The sequence below is a fragment of the Podarcis liolepis genome (assembly GCF_965112155.1).
Source record: "Podarcis liolepis genome assembly, chromosome: 12".
NCBI classification, from domain to species: Eukaryota; Metazoa; Chordata; class Lepidosauria; order Squamata; family Lacertidae; genus Podarcis; species Podarcis liolepis.
In genome coordinates, this window is record NC_139563.1 from 15,685,174 (window position 1) to 15,707,136 (window position 21,963).

Here is a 21,963-nt window from a genome sequence, read left to right on the forward strand (position 1 = left end):
ACGTCCAGGCTGTAACTAAGTCAGTAGAAGTGAATACATTTTCCAAAATAAATGCTTGTTTTTAAAGAGAGAAACATGACAGAACTTTTCAAACAAATCAGGAAGTGCCAGCCTGAGAAACATTGCCTAGCTGTTGAAGAAAAGTAGTAACTGGAGTTCCTCTCTGAATAATGTACAAACAGGGTTGTTGGTATTTTTTTAATTAAATGGGCAACCTGAAGTCACTAACATTCATCTGAGTCTATTGCAGGCATAGGCAAACTCGGCCCTCCAGATGTTTTGGGACTACAACTCCCATCACCCCTGACCACTGGTCCTGTTAGCTAGGGATGATGGGAGTTGTAGTCCCAAAACACTTGGAGGGCCGAGTTTGCCTAAGCCTGGTCTCAAATTGTATTGACCAAAGGCCATAACAATTTGATTACAATTTGCCAAACTGCAACCCATAGTACAGCTGGAGCATATGACAATTACGTAAGCCAACGGTTTAACGAAAGGGAGCCAGATTTCATAAGTTTCATCCACTAACTCATACTCATCTAAACTTCTGTTAGACCTCTGAATGTCCAGCTCAATTTCTTGTGATATTGTCTATCTCTCTCTTTCGTATCTTTCTTGCAGCCAGAGCAAAAAGCAACACTTTATGTGCCACAAAACTGCTAGCGTCATTCAAAAGAAATTGAACTATTTCTGCCTTAGGAAATCTGCTTCCAGGAATTAGTAAAGGTTTCAGGAACCAGATTCTTGGACCCCTATCCAAAGGATAGATTAACAAGTAATTTGTGAAGTCTTCCACCTGTGATTGGCCACATATACAGAGCCTGTCCTCATATGGAACCCTATTGTAGTAGGCATCCATGACTGCCATGGGCAGCACCTCGAATTTGAGATCCATAAAGGCGTTTCTTAAGGTGGCAGGCATGAGTTTGGTCAAATAGCTTGCTCTCAAATGCATGTCAGAATGGTCCAACGAAAGAACTTCACAGGGAGACTTGCCCTTGAAACAGCTGAAGCAGAATTTATTTGTAAGTTTAATTCTGTTTGAGTGGGATTTAACGGAGATCAAGGCTTTCTCTCCTAGGATTTAGGTGTTAAATTTGCATGGTGAAGATAGAAAGATTGTAGGATGGTTCAGTCAAACTAAACAGTGGGATCAAAAGGCGACGAATTGGGAGTGTCCCCTTGTTCTATTGTCAATTTCTGCTGTTGCAGATGGTCCCGGTGCTGGTCTTGTATACATTTAGTCTTTCCACAGGAATGCCAAAGATTACATCTGTTGTATGTTGTGGCCTTTTGGTCCCACTGTTTACTTTTCTAAAAACAATGAAAAGTAAAACAGTTGTCATCCATGTTAAATATATATATATTCACCACCCTTTTAGGTTGATTTTTCGTCCTTCATGAAAATCATTTGCTAACCTTATTCACAGACTTTGCCCACATTTGTGCCAATGTGAGCCTGTGCTATCCAGCCAAGGTTGAGATTTCACAGGGACTGTGGACAGAGCAGAAACATAAATTGTAAAATTTGGTCCTGCAAGTCCTCAAAGAAATGAAGTAATACAGAAAGAAAGTTTTGAGAAACTCATAATGAGAAAAGCACCCAAATTGTGTGAACTTCTCATTGTAGCCCATTGTATGAGTACAAAAATTAAAGTCCAGTCTTTAGATAATGATGTGAAAACTGCCAACTATATATTTAACCATGATTGGATTTCCCCTTCACTTTATTAGCAACCAAATAAATTTATTATGATAGAAGAACCTATTAGCATTTTTATAATTTTACTCGTGTCTAGCCAATGACATTGGGTCCCCCTAATTTGAGCAATCTTTTATTTAAATTTAACTACCTTTCCCACAGCAAACAACACCATTGACCTTAATGTCAGGCAACATTATCTGTTCAGTAATTTGCACCAATAGTCTCATTGTGTTCCTTTTAGCGCATGGGCTTATCAGAAGAAGTCAGGAGAGAGAAAAATCCACAGCTCTTTGTAAAAAAGAAATGGAAGTCATAAAACAAAGATAATATTATTAACAAGTCTATGGAAGAATTCTGTTTCAGCAGCAATTAAAAGGAAAAGGAAAAGATGGGTGCTAGCCAGTGAAAAAGAAAAAAAAAATATTGTTCAAAGGCTAGCTAGCCAGCTCAAAACATGAGTCTCCTCCTCTTTTGTTATTTCTCCTTGGGCTCCTTTCCCCCCAAATGCCTCAAAAATGTGCCACCTTGTTGAAACCACTGTTATGGATCATTTGCTACAAGTCAGTGACTGGCTCCTTCTTAGTTGCCTTCATCAGATCCTGAGGTAATTCATGAGGTGGGGGAATCATAGTGAAGCTTTGGTGGTATAGCTGGACATCACTGCAGCTACATGTCAAAATTCTTTAGTGACTAGAGTTATTATTTGCATATAGACATTTGGAAGCAGTGAAGGCAACAGAATACTGTTTCTTATTAGTACTTGTTACTAATAGCTGTTTCTTGTTAGTACTAATTTCCTTCCTGTACAAAGTGCCTCCCAATTTTAAAATACTGTACTAAGCTGGCATGACTAACAATAATATTTTGTGCTATATAATATACTGCTGTCATTATTAAATTTATATACCGTCGTACCTTGGAAGTCAAACGGAATCCGTTCCGGAAGTCCGTTTGACTTCCAAAACATTCAAAAACCAAAGTGAGGTTTCTGATTGGCTGCAGGAAGCACCTGCAGCCAACCGGAAGCCACGGAAGCCCTGTCAGACATTTGGCTTCCCAAAAAAGTTCGCAAACTGGAACAGTCACTTCCAGGTTTGTGACATTTGGGAGCCAAAACGTTCAGGAACTAAGCTGTTCAACTTCCAAGGTATGACTGTACTGCTTAATGCCAACATAAGACATTATTTTGTGTTTGTGTGTGTGCATTTATTAGGGCTGTACACAGCCCCCCCATGCCTCATGGCCCACATCTGGGGTCTCAAATCAGGTTGACCCACCTTTGTTTAATCCAGGGACCGCCCACCCTGCCCTGGGTCTGGTTCCTGATGAGTGCAAGGGCAGGACTAATCAGAATGTTAAGGAAGGGGAGGGGAAAGGGGACATTGCACTCCCTACTGAGACCAGAGGGGCCAATTCTGTGACACGCTCCTTTGCAGGGTGCCTAGGGGTACATTTGGAATGTTGAGAGGGTGCTGTGAGCACCACCCCTTCTGGTCCATTCTCCCCCCATCACCAACGGATAGAAAGCACACACACATACACACCAAAGATGGATCTAGGGGAGTGTGAATGGTTCAGTTGCATTGGGCAGGTAGTTTCTGGAGTGTTGCAGTAGGCACCACAACTATGAAGTCCAATGGAAGGCGGGGGCACCCAGATTTTGATGTCACATAGGGCACCACTGAAATTTGGGATGCCAAGGTCCACCACTGCACACATACACACAGAGATATTTTTTTTTTTGCTTTTCCACAAGATCTGGGTAAAAGTAGAATTAAAATGGATCCTCTTGAATTTGCACATTAAGTGGTACCCCCAACCTGCAAACAAACAGAAGCGAATTAAGCTCACCTTGATGAGAATTGTGTTTGAGAACACATGAATTTGCCTTCCAATTCCCCACCCCCCTTTGAGCCTTTTGATGATGAATATTCTACAGGTGTCCTCTGGCCTTCTAGCTGAAAAGAGCATGAAATAATCTGTGTATGGCAAAACTCATTTTGTGAGATGTCAAGAAGGTTGGAAATGGGCAAATGAGATCAGAACATTTCCCAAACTTTGGAAGCACTTGGTGGTTTATTGGGGAGGCTGGAGTGGTTTCTTTTTTTTAGTATTGGTGATCATTGCTATCCCACTTAAAAATGCACCAGATATTAAACAATATACCTAAGTTTAGCCAAGGAGAATCAATTCAGAGGTCTCACTCCATTTCCCATTTACTGCAAATTTCACGGTTGGAAATCTATTGTTGAACTTTGCTATTCAAGAGACACCTATTTTCCAAGTCCCAGAGAAGCAGTCCTGCTAGTGTGTTGCAACAACAACAACAAAAAAAAACAAACGGATTTAGAGCTCCTGAAAAACTAGCAGTTTTAGTATGGCAGAATGTGGACTAGATTCTGCTTCATCAAATGCAAGATTTATCAGATGTCTTTTGCAAACTAAAGAGCTAAAAAGTCAATCCTTTATAAGCACCAACCTTTTTCAAATTTGTGCCCTCCTGATAAATTAGGCTAGAATTTCCATCATCCCCAGGCTGTATTTACTATGTTTCCCTAATTTCCATACAGTTGTACCTTGGTTGCTGAATGCCTTGGTATTCGGATGCTTTATCTCCCGAACGCTGCAAACCTGGAAGGAAGTGTTCCGGTTTGCAAACGTGTTTTGGAAGCCAAACTTCCAACACGGCTTCTGCTTGAGTGCAGGAAGCTCCTGCAGCTAATTGGAAGCCTCACATTGGTTTTTGAACCATTTCGGGAGTCGAACGGACTCCCAGAACAGATTAAGTTTGACAACCAAGGCACGACTGTATTATATTTGAGCTTTCTCACAACATAAAAGTAAATTTCTGGAAGTGCAGTACTGATTTCCATGTTACTTGGCTTCCAGAAGCTTGCAACCACATTAACACAGAAAATTGCAGAAGTAAAGTGACGAAATTTGGGGCCGTATACTGGCATACAGTTCTTTCCTGCTGTTTTCATGGGAGAATAATGGAGGAACAGCAGCACACATGGGCAGAAAGGTTGGAGGAATAGCAAAAACGTCCAATGATGGTTTGCTGTTGTGCCATGTCATGCCCACTGCTGTGAAGGCCATTTTGTGTGACATGCCAGTGTACCAGTCAACCAGCCACAGGTCCAGAATGCAAGAATGCACTGCAGTGTGACAGGAACAGTAGAAAACATGCCGGAAGCTCTAGCATTATCATCAGGAAAAATAATGCACCTGTAGTTGTCTGAAAGGGACACGGGTGGCGCTGTGGTCTAAACCACTGAGCCTCTTGGGCTTGCCGATCAGAAGGTCGGCGGTTCAAATCCCCACGACGGGGTGAGCTCCTGTTGCTCAGTCCCAGCTCCTGCCAACCTAGCAGTTTGAAAGCATGCCAAAAAGTGCAAGTAGATAAATAGGTACCGCTCAGGTGGGAAGGTAAACGGTGTTTCCGTGCGCTGCTCTGGTTTCGGTGTTCCATTGCGCCAGAAGCGGCTTAGTAATGCTGGCCACATGACCCAGAAAAAATGTCTGCAGATAAACGCTGGCTCCCTCGGCCTGTAAAGTGAGATGAACGCCGCAACCCCAGAGTTGTCTGCGACTGGACTTAACTGTCAGGGGTCTTTACCTTTACCTTTAGTTGTCTGAATGCACCTCTAGCTGGTAGTGGTTGGTGAGGTGGCACTGGTGACCTGAACATCCATCACTGTGGTGTACCAGGCATGGGTTTGGGTGAGGTGGGTGTGGTGCAAACAAAGCAGCAGAGCCAATCCTGAAGTTCTGCTGGTGCCTTTGCACCACGTTGACCTCCCTGGCACTCCACCCCTCCTGGTATGCTACAGGGAGGCAGTGCTGGGAGTTCATAAACATCTCTCCCATCTGAGCTGTAGCCTCAGATATCTCGAGGGCACCCACTTGGGGAAGGCTTAGGTGCTCCTTTTCTGTTTTGCACAGATACCGCTTTAAAAAAGAACCATTTGGAACTCAAGGAAGCAGCCGTCCTCCAATGAGACACGAGGCTACCCCGCTGGGAGCTGCTCTGGCTGGTATTTTATCCATTTACACAGAGTAGGATTATAATATTTAAGCACTAAAGTGTGATAAAGCAACACTTGGCAAAGTATATATTAGCTTCTTAAATATAAGCTTATAATCAGATATAATCACCATCTTAAACAAATACATTCTCCAGTAGGTGAGGTTTCAGCACACAAAGCAGGGAAATAAGTTCACAGGAATTTAAACTGACACCTCGTTTCTTTTGTCTTACTCGTAAAAGCGGTGCTATTGTTTCAGGGCAGAATGTGAGGAATATTAAGTGAAAGGTTGCTGAGAGGTAGCTGGCAGCCGCACCCTGCCATTCATTGTTATGCTGTAATGTGGTAGTTTACGGCTAAATTCAGTTTTACCTCAGAACACATATACCGTCTCAGGGAATAATGTTACTAGTCCCGTAAGATGACTCAGTAAAAATTGGAACCCACTACACACACACACACACACACACACACACACACAAAATGCTGTAGATTTTATTTTGAAAATATATATACCGCTTAATTACAATAATCTCTAACCAAGGCATAGAAATTCAATTAAAAATACTGCTGGAATAATCATTTTTAAAAGTCTCCACTAGGTGCTGGAAGTTCAGCAAGGAAGGGCCCCTATCCTGGTCTAATATTTATTGAACGCCAGCAGCATTTCTTTTCTCAGCTACTCCCTTGATACTTTCTTGTTTCTTTGACATCCCCCCCCCCCCCAATGTGAAATAAAATAAAATAAAATCTGGCATACATGTTGGAAATAATTAGCTTTTTCTTCAGTATTAGTGATTATTAATTTACCATGAAGGACAGTGGAATAAATGAAAGCACATCTGATGAGAGTAGCATGCCTGCTGAGAAGAGTGTCTCTTGGGACCTCAAGTCAAATTTAACCTCTGGTTTCAAATATTTCAATACACTGTAAGCCAAATTAATCTGGTTTCTGCAGACTCCTTCCAAATAAATGCTCATCTACTATTTTATGTAATCATTATTTACTGTATGTACAGCACTGGATTTTTTTAAAAAGCTTTTTTCTTTTCTTTTCAAAAAAGCTTTAGTATAGAAAATAAATTGCTAGTGCATTACAGCTGGGGAGCCATTTAAAAGAGGCATGTTAAGCTAATGCTTTGATCAGTCTTAATTATCGCTGTGGCGTCTATGGTAGAACACGAGAGTCACAAATGACCTGAATCGTTCCTTACTAGTTTGCTTACTTTCTGATCACTTGATAATTGCAACTTCAGTACTCAAAGCTACGAGCCTATAGTTTGGCAGAACAAACCAAAAGAGAACAAGGCAATAGTTAAGGGAGGGAATAGCATATCATGGGAAAGAAACAGATCAGACCTTTTGAAATAACCAATGAAGAACCAGGCAGAATTAGTAGACTGAAACCTAGACTTTTTGTGTTTTTATACAGGCAACTCCAGATCAATACACATCCAAGTGACACGCAATTGCTGGCACGTGTCAGGAGCTCGTCCTACTCTTGAGTAGGACCCTGGCAGAGACACATGCCTGACTGGCATGTTCTCTCCCTCCTGGTCATTCATTCCGGAGCTTCAAAAGCTTTCTTCAGCCCAAACATCACAGCGATCGCTGCCAACATACTTAGGGATCCGCAGAGTCTTCACAGCTTGCATAACAGACCTCAGCAACTCAGCATTTTGGCTAATCGACTTTATTTACATAAAGTAGATTAGCCAAAATGGACCTCTTCTGAAGGCGGACGGGGGGGTGAAAGTCTTTGCTCCCCCCTGCCTGCCTTCCCGGGAGAGCGGAGAAAGGCAGCGCGTTTCTCCGCTGTCCCGGACGGCTTTTGAAGGCAGGCGGGGGGGCAAAGACTTTCGCCCCCCGCCCGCCTTCAGAAGAGGTCCAGGACCTCTTCTGAAGGTGGGCGGGGGGGCGAAAGTCTTTGCTCCCCCCTGCCTGCCTTCCCGGGAGAGCGGAGAAAGGCAGCACGTTTCTCCGCTGTCCCGGACAGCTTTGGAAGGCAGGCGGTGGGGAGCAAAGACTTTCGCCCCCCGCCCGCCTTCAGAAGAGGTCCAGGACCTCTTCTGAAGGTGGGCGGGGGGCAAAAGTCTTTGTCCCCCCTGCCTGCCTTCCCAGGGGCTCTTACATCGCCCCGGACAGCGGAGAAGTCCTCCGCTGTCCCGGGGTTTTTTAAAATGCTGGGGGTGGGAAGAAAAGCCCTTGTCCCCCCCCCCCAGCCTTCAGAAGAGGTCGGGGGACAGACTGTCCCCGGACCTGGTCTGAAGGCGGTTTCCATAGGAACGCATTAATTGATTTTCAATGCATTCCTATGGGAAACCGTGCATCGCAAGACAAAAAACTCGCAAGAAGAAAAAACTTGCGGAACGAATTAATTTCGTCTTGCGAGGCACCACTGTATGTGCATGATGCTGAAGCCAGAAGTGACCCGAAAATGTCACTAAAAGGGTGGGACAGGGGCAGGGCAGAACTTTTTATGTGGGTCCTTGCCAACACATGTGGGTGTCTGGAATGTAACCCCGGTGCAAAATGAGGGTTGCCTGTTTTGTAAATCGCCCTGTGATCCTCGGATGAAGGGTGGTATGGAAATCTAATAAAGAAATATATAAGGGCTGCAGGTGAGTTTTGAGTGGCTTCCAGGTAGGTGGGGCTGGAGAAGAAGAGCTGGCTGGAAGAAGAAGCCATCCAACCTGAAAGGTGAGCACTCAGCTCTCTGTATTTGTTGGCAATGTTTGCCATGTTTTTAAAGATGGCGTCATTGTAAGGATGTTTCATGCATTGACGTCCAAAGTTTTTATTTTGATTTCAGAAAGGAATGGCTTATATATGGTGGGGTAGGGCATGTCAGAAGTGTGGTCTGCGGACCGTCAGTGGTCCATGAGCTTCCTTCAGGTAGTCCATATGGATGAATGCAGCAGTCTACCTGCAAGATGAGGGGAATGGACCAGAAGTGATGAAGAAGGCTCTGCCTTCCTCAGAGAAATAAAGCAGTGACTGGAGGCAAGTCCCTCCAGAATTTTGCTTTTGTGAATAATGCTGCAATTAAAATATATATACAATTTTGAAAAAATCATATGGCATCTTGTACAGCCCTTGTACAGTTGTACAGGCAGAAAAACCATTAAGTGTTCTGGAAAAACATGCTTCAGTATTGAAATTGGTAAACGATGGAAATTAAGTTAAGATTTAGAAATGCATAAATTGTGGATTATATAACTAAATGAAAACACAAAAACATTTGAAATAAGGTATTAACTTGCTGTTTATTTTTATTGTAAAGAAAGCAGGGGATGGAGGACGTGGGGAAGTCTGGTTGATTATGAAAATTGACGTGAAAAAGTGAACTTCTTTTTTCTTTCTATAATTTCTTTTCTTTTCTGTAAAACCGCTTTTGTTGTGCCATTGATGATGTATTTTTACCCTGGAAAAAAGCAATAAAAAAACTATTATAAAAAAAAAAGAAAAACCATTAAGTGGTCCATCAAGATCCTCAGCAATTTTCAAGTGACCGTGGGGGAAAATGTTTGGGGTCCACTGCTCTAGAGAAGGAATCCTGGGGAACTGCCCTCCCCAGAGCTCCCAAGGTGCATGCGCAGAAGTGATCTGCACACTTTGCGCATGCGCAGTAGCGGCGCTCTACTCACGGACTTTTTGGGGTGCGAACGGCACCCTGAAACGGATTGTGTTTGTAAGTAGAGATACCGCTGTATGTGGCAATTAAAGGAGAAGGGAATGGTAAGTTGCTTATTATAAATCTCACTTCATGCTTTATTCACCTCTTTAATAGCTTGACAAGCCACTACCATTGTGCCCGCAAGAAAACTGTATGAGATTTAATCCTGTATTTTGATTTTAGGGGCAATTTGGAGCACTTGGCTGGCTGAATTCTCTGTCGAATGAGCTGTTCTGCTTGACAATCAAGTGACACAGGCTGGCCTGGACTTATCGGGGCTGAAATACCATTTTGGAACCACATTATAACTGTAACACACTGGGGAAGTGTAATTTCCTTTCCTCAGCATTAAAGAATAACCACATTGTTATCTAAGATGGAGAGCCTTGATGAACTCCCCATCTGCCGCTTTTGTGGAAATATGATGGGATGTGGGTTTGAGTTGTGAAGCAATTAGGGCTTCTATGCCCTCACATGCCACGGACTGGATGCAACCCAAAGGAGAGGTCATTGGGAAGTCCTAGGCAAGGTTATCAAATATGTCTAATCCTCCAGTCACTTTATTTGATAAAGATTTTAAGACATATTAACTCACATATGTGGGGAGAAGCACACCCTTCCTCACACAGAAACAACTGGAATGGGTTACTATCTTGTGATTTATTTGATTTCGTACCCATCGCGAAGGGCGGTCTACAACAATTTAAAATTCAGTCTCATAAAACCATTTAAAGCTCTGAAAAACTATATCTTAGCTGTCAAAGAGGTGTGTCTTTAGCATTCTCTGAAAGGTGTATCACAAAGGGGCCGGACATACCTCTGTGGGAAGTGTGTTCCACAACTTATTTATTATCATAATTATGTTTATTTATATCCTACCTTTTCCCCAGAACTGGGACTTAAAGTGGTGCGCAATAATTTTTAAAAAGATGGATAAAACACAGATGGATATTGTTGGTATCTGTCTGTCTCAGGAAACAATGGAGGTGTGAACCTTTGGGGGTGGAGTCAAACTCATGGAAAGCTGCAGCACCTGCTGTGACTGTAGAGATTGATATGGGAGAGACATGTTTTGTTGCAGCTGGGGCAGATGAAGGCATGTGCTGCTGCAGATGCACCATGGCATTTCTTGTCTCTGTGCTCCTCTCAGTGGTCATTCCTCCTCTGGTCTGTCTCCAGACACTGTGGTCCTCTGCAAGGGATTCCCACACACTGGGGTCGATGTTGTCAGCCTTCATGTCACTTCTTTGTAACACAGAGTTGGTCTGCCAGCGGGCCTGGTGCCTAAAGCCAGCTCCTTGGGGATCCTGTCATTTTCCAAACAAAAACATACAAATGATAATAGTTGAAGAGACATTAAGAGAATGCCCAGAGAATGTCCGCTCCTGGAACACCACCACTGAACTTCTCTGGGTGATGGAACCAGCGGCGTAGCGTGAGTTGTCAGCACCCGGGGCAAGGCAAGTAATTTGCGCCCCCTAACCCGGGGCAAGGCAAGTAATTTGCGCCCCCCCTAACCCCTAACCTGCGAGTTGCCGCTGGCGCTGCCGCCCAAACGACGCCGCTTGCCCGGAGGAGGAGGGGGGCAGAGAGGCGAGGAAAATGCAACATGGCCCAGCAGTTGCAGCAGCAGCGGCAGAGGCGGGGCTGTGAGGAGGGGCTGCCTGGCGTGTCCTCCGCGGCCCTGACGCGCGGGGACCGCTGTGAGCGCTGAGAGCCGCTGCCTGCCGGACGCCTTCAGCCCGGGCGCGCGCACAGCTCGTCGGTTCCGCGAGACATGCGGCTCTGCTATAGCCTGCGCCCAAGGCTCTTCGGCGACTCCGGAGGCAGCGAGCGCGCCCCCCCCCAGATGCTGCGCCCGGTGCGGCCTGCCCCCCTTGCACCCCCCACGCTACGCCACTGGGTGGAACTACTAAGAAGGCTCCCTCCACTGATCTTAACACCCAAGAGATGTGAATGGTTGTCCTGACATGGACAAAACTAGAATTAGTCAACACTGCCTATGATTGGTTGTGGCTCTGTCAGTCACTGGTTCTGACTTCCCCCTACTGTTGGCCTCCTTGCAAACTCCCCTACCAATTCCAATGGGCACAAACCACCACTGCTTGGGGCTCCTGTGGCATCAGCAAAGAATTAGACCAGGCTCCTGATGTTGGTAGTTTGGAGTGCGCCAAACCTAAGGCTGGTAGTCCAGAGTCTGAAAAGCCTGAGCTGGGATCTTCACAGATGATCCCTTAGATCACCTGAGGCTGGTCCACCAGAGAAGCCTAGTGCTTCCTGCACTATGATACCTGCCCAATTGTGCAAGGAGCCAGTGGAGGCTGGTGCCCATTAATTGGGCTGAAAAGCAGGAAGTGAAGCTGATGCCAGAGCCAATGTTAGGCAGAGCCAATTAATTCTAGTTTTGTTCCCATCTTCCTCCCTGCCAGGCAACACAAACGCAACACAAAGTTTCAGGAGGAGGGAGTTGACAGACACTAAGAAGGCACATAGGTGGGGGCTGGCTGAGGACAGACAGATGTTGGTGGGGCAGTGCCCAATTTGCCCAATCTCCAGGTGGGCACACAAAGTGAAGAAGCAGTCACCTTCAACCCATGCAGCTGGCCCTTTAAGATGCAGTCTTTGGGCCAAGGTGGTGAAACTCTGGAAAGGTGGACTGGAGGCAGAAAATTATAAGGCCTCAGTTCTGGTTTTAGCTGGCATCATCAACCATCAGTCTAACTTGGTTGAATGGGTACCTGATATGGATACACCAAAACACTGGTTGAGGCGGGTATTCATTGAACCTGCAAGAGAATGTTCAACTTTACAGTGAGTGGGGATAGTCCTCCATCACAAATTGAACATGGAAAAAGCCATGGGTTGTATCCAGTGCTGTTTTTTTTACTCCAAATAGGTCCAGTGCAATTAATGAACCTAAGTTCATCATGTCTATTAACTTGAATGGGCCGGCTTGGCACAGGATTAGCACTGGATCCAACCGTCTTTCTCTGAAGGAGAGGGGGAAAGAAGACTGATATTAATAAGGCTGCCTCATTAAAAAGAACAAAAGCTATTTTGGGAGGATTTTAAAAATAAAGCCGATGGAAGACAGCCATGGAATTTATTTCACAACTAGACTGGCAGTGTGTTTCTGTCAGCATAAGAGAAAAAGACGTCTTGAATTGCCAAGAGTTGAAGACTGTCCAGATTCAGTTTTGAAAGGCAACCAAGACTGATCCAATGTGACGAGACAGTTCTCAAGGACCCAACCTCTGAACAGAGCGGAAATGTAAGGTTTCTGAAATGTTGATACGCCAAGGAATTGTAGGACTTTCTTTCTGTATACCTGCCACCAGGACTTAGGGTTGTATTCAGTTAGTTTTTACTCAGAATAGATCCATTGAAATGAATGAACATGACTAGGTCGTTAGTTCCAATGGGTCTACTCTGAGTAAAAGTTGGTTGAATGCCACCCTCTGTAGCCCTCCATGCACCTGAAATCAGACATGGAGTTACAAAAATACAAATTGACCAACCTGCATTCAAATACCAGATGGTAGCAAAATTAGGAAAAAATTAGAGGGAAAATTCTCAAGAAAGAAGAGATAGAAAGCAAAGCTTAGAATTCATTATAGGGTGGCTGGGGGTAGTTAAGAAAGTCATTCTTTACTAAAGATTGTTGTTGCATGTTAGTTTACCCCCAACAGAGCTACAATTACCAGCCCTCCAAACAAAGTGCAGTTCTAAGAAATTTTGGGGGGTGGAAGCCATGTTCTTTAAATGTATGGTACTATCCCCATTACTGGAGAAGGTCTGCAACAGCTCGGTGGCACAGCAGTTGCTTTAAGTTCCCTGATTCAGTCCCTGGTGTCTCCAAGTAGGGCTAAGAATTCCTGCCCTCAGACAGTGATGGCAATACTGAGGGAGAGGGACCAATGCTCTGACATAGAATTGTAGACTTGGAAGGGGCCACGAGGGTCATCTAGTACAACCCCCTGTGATGCAGGAATTTTTCACCCAATGTGGGGATCAAACCCACAACCCTGGGATTCAGAGTCTCATGCCCTAGCGACTGAGCTAGTGATCATGGCAGAAGACAGCTTCCTATTTGGCAGTGGTGCTTCCAGTCCCAGTCCCAGTCATGATGTCCCACCACCTGACTCCAGAATTTCCACTTCTGCTTGGGTACTTCCAAGCACCATCCTCCACTGCAAGATAGGAAGGAAGACTCTGTGTGTGTGTGTGTGGAGGGCACATGTCATGTGACCAGGAAGCTGTTCTGGGGGGGACGGGGACGACGACTGCCAAACAGGCAAGGCTGTGGCCAATACCCACATTCACCTTTGAACTGCTAAGGCCTTTTTCCTCTTCTACATTCTAACAGCCTATTCAAGATACGTGGTGGACAACAGTCTTATTCATGGCTTGCCCTCACCCTATGAATCCCTGGTGGCAGTGTATAGGCACACATGCACCAAAACCTTATGAGTCAGTTTAAAGGTAAAGGTGAAGGGACCCCTGACCATTAGGTCCAGTCGTGGCTGACTCTGGGGTTGTGGCGCTCATCTCACTTTGTTGGCCGAGGGAGCTGGCGTACAGCATCCGGGTCCTGTGGCCAGCATGACTAAGCCGCTTCTGGCGAACCAGAGCAGCGCCCAGAAATGCCATTTACCTTCCCACTGGAGCGGTACCTATTTATCTACTTGCACTTTGACGTGCTTTCGAACTGCTAGGTTGGCAGGAGCAGGGACCGAGCAACGGGAGCGCACCCCATTGTGGGGATTCGAACTCCTTACCTTCTGATCGGCAAGCCCTAGGCTCTGTGGTTTAACCCCCAGCGCCACCCGCGTCTCTTTGAGTCAGTTTAGGACTCTCTAAAAATCCAATCTCAAAAAAGAAAATCATTATTGGCTCCAGTACAATATGAGTGGTTTACCTATGTGTCTAGCTTTAAACCTTCCAAGAAATCTATTTTTCTTTTTGTGCTGCTACAGACTAGCTATTTATTTATTTTAAAATCCGATTCTGTCCAAATTAACAATTGAATATCTCTTTTCATCAACATATATTCGGCAAGATGCGTCTAAAAAAATAAAAATAAAAAATCCCTCCCATTAATATGCAAGCTTTACACCTCAACAGTTTTGTTCATATGGCATTTTTCGCTCTCTGTCATTCTGCATTAGCTTCCCTTCCTTGTATTTTTCAATCGAGAGGGAGCGGCGGCTGCCAATAACGTGTTCCAAACGCTGGAGCGTGGTAATGGTATGGCAACATCTGTTCTCCTACTTTGAAGGTGCACAGAGAGGTTAACTTTGCTTGCCGTGCAAAAGTTCCGATTTGCAGATGTTCATGTCTTCAAAATGACAAAAAAGGAGAGCTAACTGTTTAAAAATTAGGCGATGCTTTTTCCAGCCTGTCGGCGAAGTGTAATGTTCCTGAAATATGTTCAGCTTGTCTCCACTGCATCAAAGGTGTTAAGCCAGGTTTTTTTTTTAATTAAAAAACCCAACCCAACATTGAACATCCCAATCCATGATTGCATTTAACTGTTCAGCTTATCCTCCTGCCATGCTCTATGTGTGCTTCTGTACATGTTGCCTCAGGCAGCAGGCCAGAAGGTGGCTACGAAAGAAAGGACCTTTTCCGTAATAGCAGCGGTCAGTGGCTCTAGTAACTGGGTGCTGCTTAGCCTGCCTGCAATGGGGGCTGGTCCATCAGGGCAAAAGGGGCGCTGCCCCACAACCTCAGCCTGCCTTCAGCCAGTCCCCACATGTCTGCCTTCTTACTTCCATCCATGTCAGGAGCTCAGCCTACTCTCAAGTAGGACCCTGGTAGAGACATATACCCGACCGGCATGTTCTCTCCCTCCTGGTCTTTCGTTCGGGAGCTTCAAGAGCGTTCTTCAGCCTGAACATCACAGCGACCGATGCCAACAGACACCAGCACACTTAGGGATCCACAGAGTCTACACCGTTTGCGTAACAGACCTCAGCAACTCAGCACTTTGGCTAATCTACTTCATTGACATATAAACACACATGGAGCAACATGGCTCCCTCTCTCTCTAGCATCAGACAGCAAAGAGAAAAAGAACAAAGGACAACAGTCCCACTTCACAGAACACAGTAACACAAACATCCTGTCTCCGTCACTTCCCACTCTGTGGAGTCAAAACATATACCGTCATGTGACAGACAACAATCCCATGACTGCAATCATGGAGCAGGAATTCTAACAGTGCGATGGCTGCCAGATTCATCCTCCTTTGTCTCAGTGTTATGTTTGTAGAACTCAGCAGGGAGGAGGATGAGATGGCTCCATCGGATACTGGCTTTGGTGCCCCCTACTGTTGACCTCCCTGTGTTCTACACTACAAGGGTGGAGCATATGCCCACGCTGCCCAGGGCAGACACATTCCCGAGGAGTGCGGAGGGTGCCCTCCCAGGCGCGGGATAGCCGCACGCGCACCCACAATCCCTCTTTTATCCTCTCCCCTTCCCACTCACCTGGCTCCTTCCTGTCCTCTCGCCTGCCTGCCTGCCTCCTCCAGCCGGGAGCACGGGGCAACGGCTCACCATCCACCCGTGACTCCCGCACCTACCACCAGCTGTCAGGGGAACTGCTGTGCCACGCTCCCAGCTGGAGGCAGGCAAGCAGGCAGGCAGGCAGGGGTGTGGAGGTAATGCTCTGCTTTGCGAAGGCAAACCTCGCACCAGACATGCAACAGTGTGTCAAGGTGCATTGTGCCCACACTCCCTGACCTTTTGTCCTCTTGGCTAGAAAACAGTGTTTTCCCCCTGACTGGTCACTAGACATAACGCTTGGCTGGAGCATGACCATGGATGCAGACATAATCAAGTATCGGGGGAAACATTTTAGGGAAACACCTGCTGACACGTGTCTTTGCTAACGCTGGAAATGTGCCTTACTGGAAATACGTCATGTTCAGGGTGGTTTCACTACTGTTTCAAATTGTTGACTTCTGCTAATAAAAGGAGCCTCTACAGAGCTAGCCGGCAGCTTATTTTGGAGCATGCTTCCCAGCATGCTTCTGCACAACTCACCTACATCCAACCTCCCATCATTCTCCATTATTCCTACACAAGGGAGAGGGCGGGAAGGAGGCAGGCGAGCGGGAACGGGAGAGGAAGGAACTGGCAAAGTGGTGCAGCAGCTCCCCCCTTCCCCCAATGGCTCGTGGTAGGCGTGGGAGTCCGAGTTGCAGGTGGGCGATGCACCAAATGTCACCCCCACTCAGGGATGACACCTGGAGCACTGCGCTCCCCCGCACCCACCTTCTTTTGCCAGTGCCACCCTACCAGTCCCAATGAGCACCAGCCACGACTGCCTGTTTGCTGTGACATTGCAGAAGATACTAAGGTTCCTCTCCAAATATGAAAACTCTGGAATGCTGACTGAGTGTATGCCTTTACCTGGGTTCAATTTGAATTTAATTTGGCTTAGGGAAATACTCTGCCACCCCAGCCCAGCCCGTAGACACTCACACAACCTTAATGCAAAGTAAGTCCTGATTTCAACCCAGTGTCTACACCATAAACCTTACGTTCTTTACATTTTTATGTAGAAACAGTGACTAGAAACAAGGCGATAAATAAAACAACCTTGAAAGAGAAGCAGCTCGCACTCTCTAATCACTGCAATTCACTGTGAATTCATTTGAAAAGACTAAAATCTGTCACGTTTAATTAGTTTTAAGCACTCACATTCTCCACAAGTGGAAAAAACTGCTTCCATATACATATATGTAACCTCTGAAACTAGACGTTGCCTGAAATATTTGAAATGACCCACGCCTCCAGATAATGATTCCCAACATTATCATAGGATACATTCCTTTTTTAAAATAATAATAATAAAAAATAGACTTTGCATCCCGCCTTCTAGGCTGGCTGGTGCAGCTTTTCTTCCCCAGAATTTGCAGACCTGTGCATTCTGCATCCTTTCCACACAACATGCATTAATGTAGTGCCGCTTGTAAAGCTAGCATTTTTGCATACTCTGTTTGCGTTAGGTACTATATGCTACCCGGCTTCCCAGGGGTGGCTTGCAACAAGGATAAAAGCAAATTAAGACACACAATAAAACAGATTAATCTTATTTATTTATTGAGAGATTTCTGTAGTGCGCTTCATCGTAAATGGTCACAGGGTGATTTACAAAAAACAACAACAACCACCTCCCCCACAAAAAACCCTTCATAAGATAATATAAACACACAATACATAACAAACAAAAAAGTATTAGAATAATTCTCATAAATTATGTAAATTGCCTAATTAAAAACACCATAAAGCGATACAACCCACCAGGACTGAAACATTTAAAAGCAGCGTAAAAAACCTAGTGCAAATTTTTTTTTGTTTAGTCTTGGAACAGAATGAGGACAGGTTTTTCCTGGTGTGCGCATAGCCTCTAAACTTGCAGCTGCCTTGGCCATGAGGTGGTTTGGGTGTCTACCTCCCTGCCACCCTTCAAAAGTACACAGAGCTGATAGAGGAAGTTGGAAAAGAGACACACTCTTTCAGCCTTCCAAGATTTTAATGGATCTGACATTCATCGCGTTCCCATGCACTTTCTCTCTCTTTCTCTGATTTGGGGAAGGGAGAAGACAAGGGACCAGAGGAGCTGGCAAGCATAGCACTTGCTCAAATATCCAAATGTGCCCATGGATTAAGGGTACAGTCCTATTCTGCCAGTCTGTGAAGGGCGCTAGAATTTGGTGGATGAGGCACTTGGGGCAGCAATGATCTGATGTGACTAGAAAACGAAACTTGTGAATGAGTCTAACAACAACAACAACAACAACAACAACAACAACAACAACAACAACAACGCAGTTGGTGTTTACAGTTATTTTAAGGCACAGTGCATTGTTCTTTTTATTGAGGTGCATACCCAATTCACATAGCCATGGCCATGGTTACAGTCATTCTTCCCAAGGATGTGGAATCTGTAGCTCTTCAGAAGTTGTTGGACTCCAAATCCTACCTGCCCAAGCCAGCATGTCCAATGGTCAAGAAGGATGATGGGAGTTGTGGTTCAACATCATCTGGAGGGTCACAGGTTCTCCACCTGAGTTATATTTTCCCAGAGGTAAAAGCCACATGCTTCCATGCGCTAAGATGTAACATGCGATGGAGTGCATGCCACTTGTTCCATGATAATAAAACAATGACACTCATGAAATGTAGTTCTGGAAGTATGGTTCCAGGAAAGCACCTATAATATAATTTCCTAATCATGACTTCTGCTTTTTTATATGTACACCAGAAACATAGACGAAACAAAAACGTCCTTTCCCCACTCCTCCATTCCCTTCCATCTTTTTCGGTTCCACCTCCCTGCTGTTTTTTATATTGAGGCCATGTTTTGCAAGGCCCCGCAGATGTGCTGCTTCTTTACACAGCTGTCTGATGCATTACTCAGGTGGGAGCCCTGGTGGTGTTTTGTAATGGAAGTAAATACAGGAATTAGAAAAGGGGAAAAAATCAATTTAGCTATAAAAGCAGAAGTGTCAGTACAGAATTCGTTTCAGTACCGATGGCCCTAGGTTGCCAGAATACATATATATATTTAAAAAGGGAGAGAGGGAGCTCTATAAAACAACAAAAGGGATAATAACCAGCAGCGTGTCTTTTGTGTCATTCACAAACAATTGGGCAAGAGGGGGAAAGAAACACCCGTCCACCCTATGGATATTGCAGGTACTTTCATGTCCTGCAGGGATGGGAAATGTCTTTTGGCAAATAGGTGGCCTAACCGGATAAAGGTCTGATTGAAAGGGAAATATGTCACAGCGAGACATGTCCGCCAGAGGCGCCTTGTTGGGTGGAATCACCCGAGTGCGGAGGGGAAACGACACAACCTATATTTGACGGGATGCGACATGTAGTGCAATGCGAGCGCTGGCAAAGTGCAGGCAATGCATTGTGACACGGCGCATCCCCTTTGACTGTCAGGAGCAGAGGAAGTTGCAGCCGCGGTTAGAGGAGCATCTGCGGATCCTGGCACAGAAGACTTTTTAAAGAATTGTCCTCCAAGTAGCGAGGGAAGTGAATTAATTTATACGGCGGCGTGCGGGAGACGCCGCAGCCCCTATTATCGTGGCCGTCCACTCTGTAGCGCATTATATCTTCAGCTAGATTTAATTTAGCGGGGAGAAATCTCAATCTGTCATAGCTGCAATATATTCTTCCTTCTCTTTTATGTCCCTGTTCAGAAGAGGCATGTTAATTAGCCGGGGAGAGCTGCAAGGCCCCCACGAAGCAAGGCGGATATGGTGCATATTCATGCTTAGGCTGCCGATCTGAATTGTATTCGACTTACGAGGCTGGTTGAGGTGTCTCTGTCTCCCAGATGCTGAGAAGTCAGCATGTATGCTGCCCATCGTGGAGTCAACAGGGTGCCCAATGTTGTATCACTTGGAGTGGGATTCCTGTGTACAGATTCTGAAAAGCTACAGGAGGAGCCTCGTCACTGGATGGTGCTCTCTGACTACTTTGCAATGGTGTAAATCTGAGTTAAAAGGAGGGCATTATCAATAAACTTTTATCAGTACTGCAGTGGCTCCTGTCATTCAGCCAGGGTTGATCCGAACAAGTGAAGCCTGGGGAAAGATCTGTTTCTCTTTCCCTTTCTGTTAGTTTCTCATTTCTCCTTGCTTCAGTTCGATTCTCTACATTTCCACATTAGCTGGTGATTTATTTTTTTAAGTTCCACATAAAAATTCATCTGTATTTTACTGCAAATTTCTACAAATATTTTTTTGGATGCAATTTTGCCTTAATAGACACATTTTTGCAACACAATAGTCCCTACCACAACGCATATTTGCATGTTCTTTTCACTCTTGCTGGTGGCATCCATCTGTCTCGGAAGACAATAGAGGAGTGTGTCTTTGGATGTGAAGTCAAACCACTGGAGAGTTACAGTGCCTGCTGTGGCTGTAGATACTGATAAGGGAGAGAGACATGCTTTGTTGCTGCTTGGGCAGATGCAAGTGCCTGGTTTTGCTGTTGCAGATGCACCATGGCGTTTCTTCTCTATGTGGTCCTACAACTGCAAGGAGCGATGCCTCAACACCTTCCACAACACCTTCCATCATGAAGATTTTGGGCATCACATGGCAGGACAAAGAGTCTCGAACAAAGATGTGCTCTCCCAAGCCCACATTCCCAGCATGTTCACACCCCTGTCTTAGCGACATCTATGTTGTCTTTGTCATGTCCACGGAATGGAAGATGGCAGGACTCCCAAGGAAGTGCTCAACGTGGATCTGCTAAATTCATAACAATATTTTCAATATGCTCTGATTTCTTTTCTTTTCTTTTTTCTTTTGGTGGATGGTTTTTTGTTTATTCATTTCCTGCTTGTGAGTTTGTATCTGCCGTGTACCAATAGGCTTGGTATGGAAAACCGCAGGCCCTTGAGCTGAATGATGGCCCTCTAGATTTCTCTCTGTGGCCCTTGGGCCTCTCTCCAGGCCATACTTCACTCTCCATGCTCGGAGCCCTTGCGTGTTTCTGCCTGGCTGGAACATGAACTGTGATGATACCTCTTCTTGCCTGCCAGGGTAGAGGATGGAGAGATGGATGAGTGTGCATAGAAACCTCTGGATTTTGCATGACTGGGAAGTAGCTTATGGTGCTAAGGTCATATCCATTACTAGACCCACCTATTTCCCTGGCTCTGCTCACTTTGGGGCTCTGAACACACCCACTTCAGATCCTGGAATTGTAGCGCCTGGAAACTTGTGCATGGAGGAATGGCACTCTGGGTCCGAAAGGGTTCTCCATCACAGAGATAGATTGATAGATAAACAGATACCCATATGCCATCACATTTCCTTAAATACATACATTATCACCATTAAGGAAATTAAATCAAAGCTAGGTTTTCACCCTTACCTTCAACCTCCTTATGCAGACATTTCTTTCTCCCCGTAATGAAAGAGTGCTGCTGGCATTCTTATCTATCCACTCGTCCTTTCTTCAATAAGGGCCCTTCCTGTGAAAACATTTCCCTAGCATCTCTGTTTGGAAGCCATCTGAGTTCCCAGGAGTGTCTTGACGTTTATTGTATTATATCTGATCAATGAAAATGTATATACGTAATCCATGGTTTCTAAACTGAAGATGGAGGTTGGGTTTCATTATAACCGTGCTGCAGAATAATGTTTTTCAAGTGACACATTGAGAGCCGTTACATTTGTACCTGTAGCCACATTTCTGATAAATGGCATCTTTTCTTCAAAACTGACAATGTAAAGCAAAGTAATGGAGGCTGCAGCAATACCCCAATGCGATGGTATCACTTTCCTTAAAATAAATCGGAAGAAGAAATGAAGAATCTCAAGAACCTCATTTTAAAACATTGTAAGTGAAGGCAGAAAATATAGTGCTGGCATTTTATGCATGATGTCCCTGGAAAGAGAAAGAGAGTGTATTTTCTACAGTGTATTCCAATACGCTGTACTTAACTATAGATATTGGAAGTTCAAACTGAGATTAGCTGTAGTAGCAAGTTATGAAAAGTTGGCTGGTGGTGCT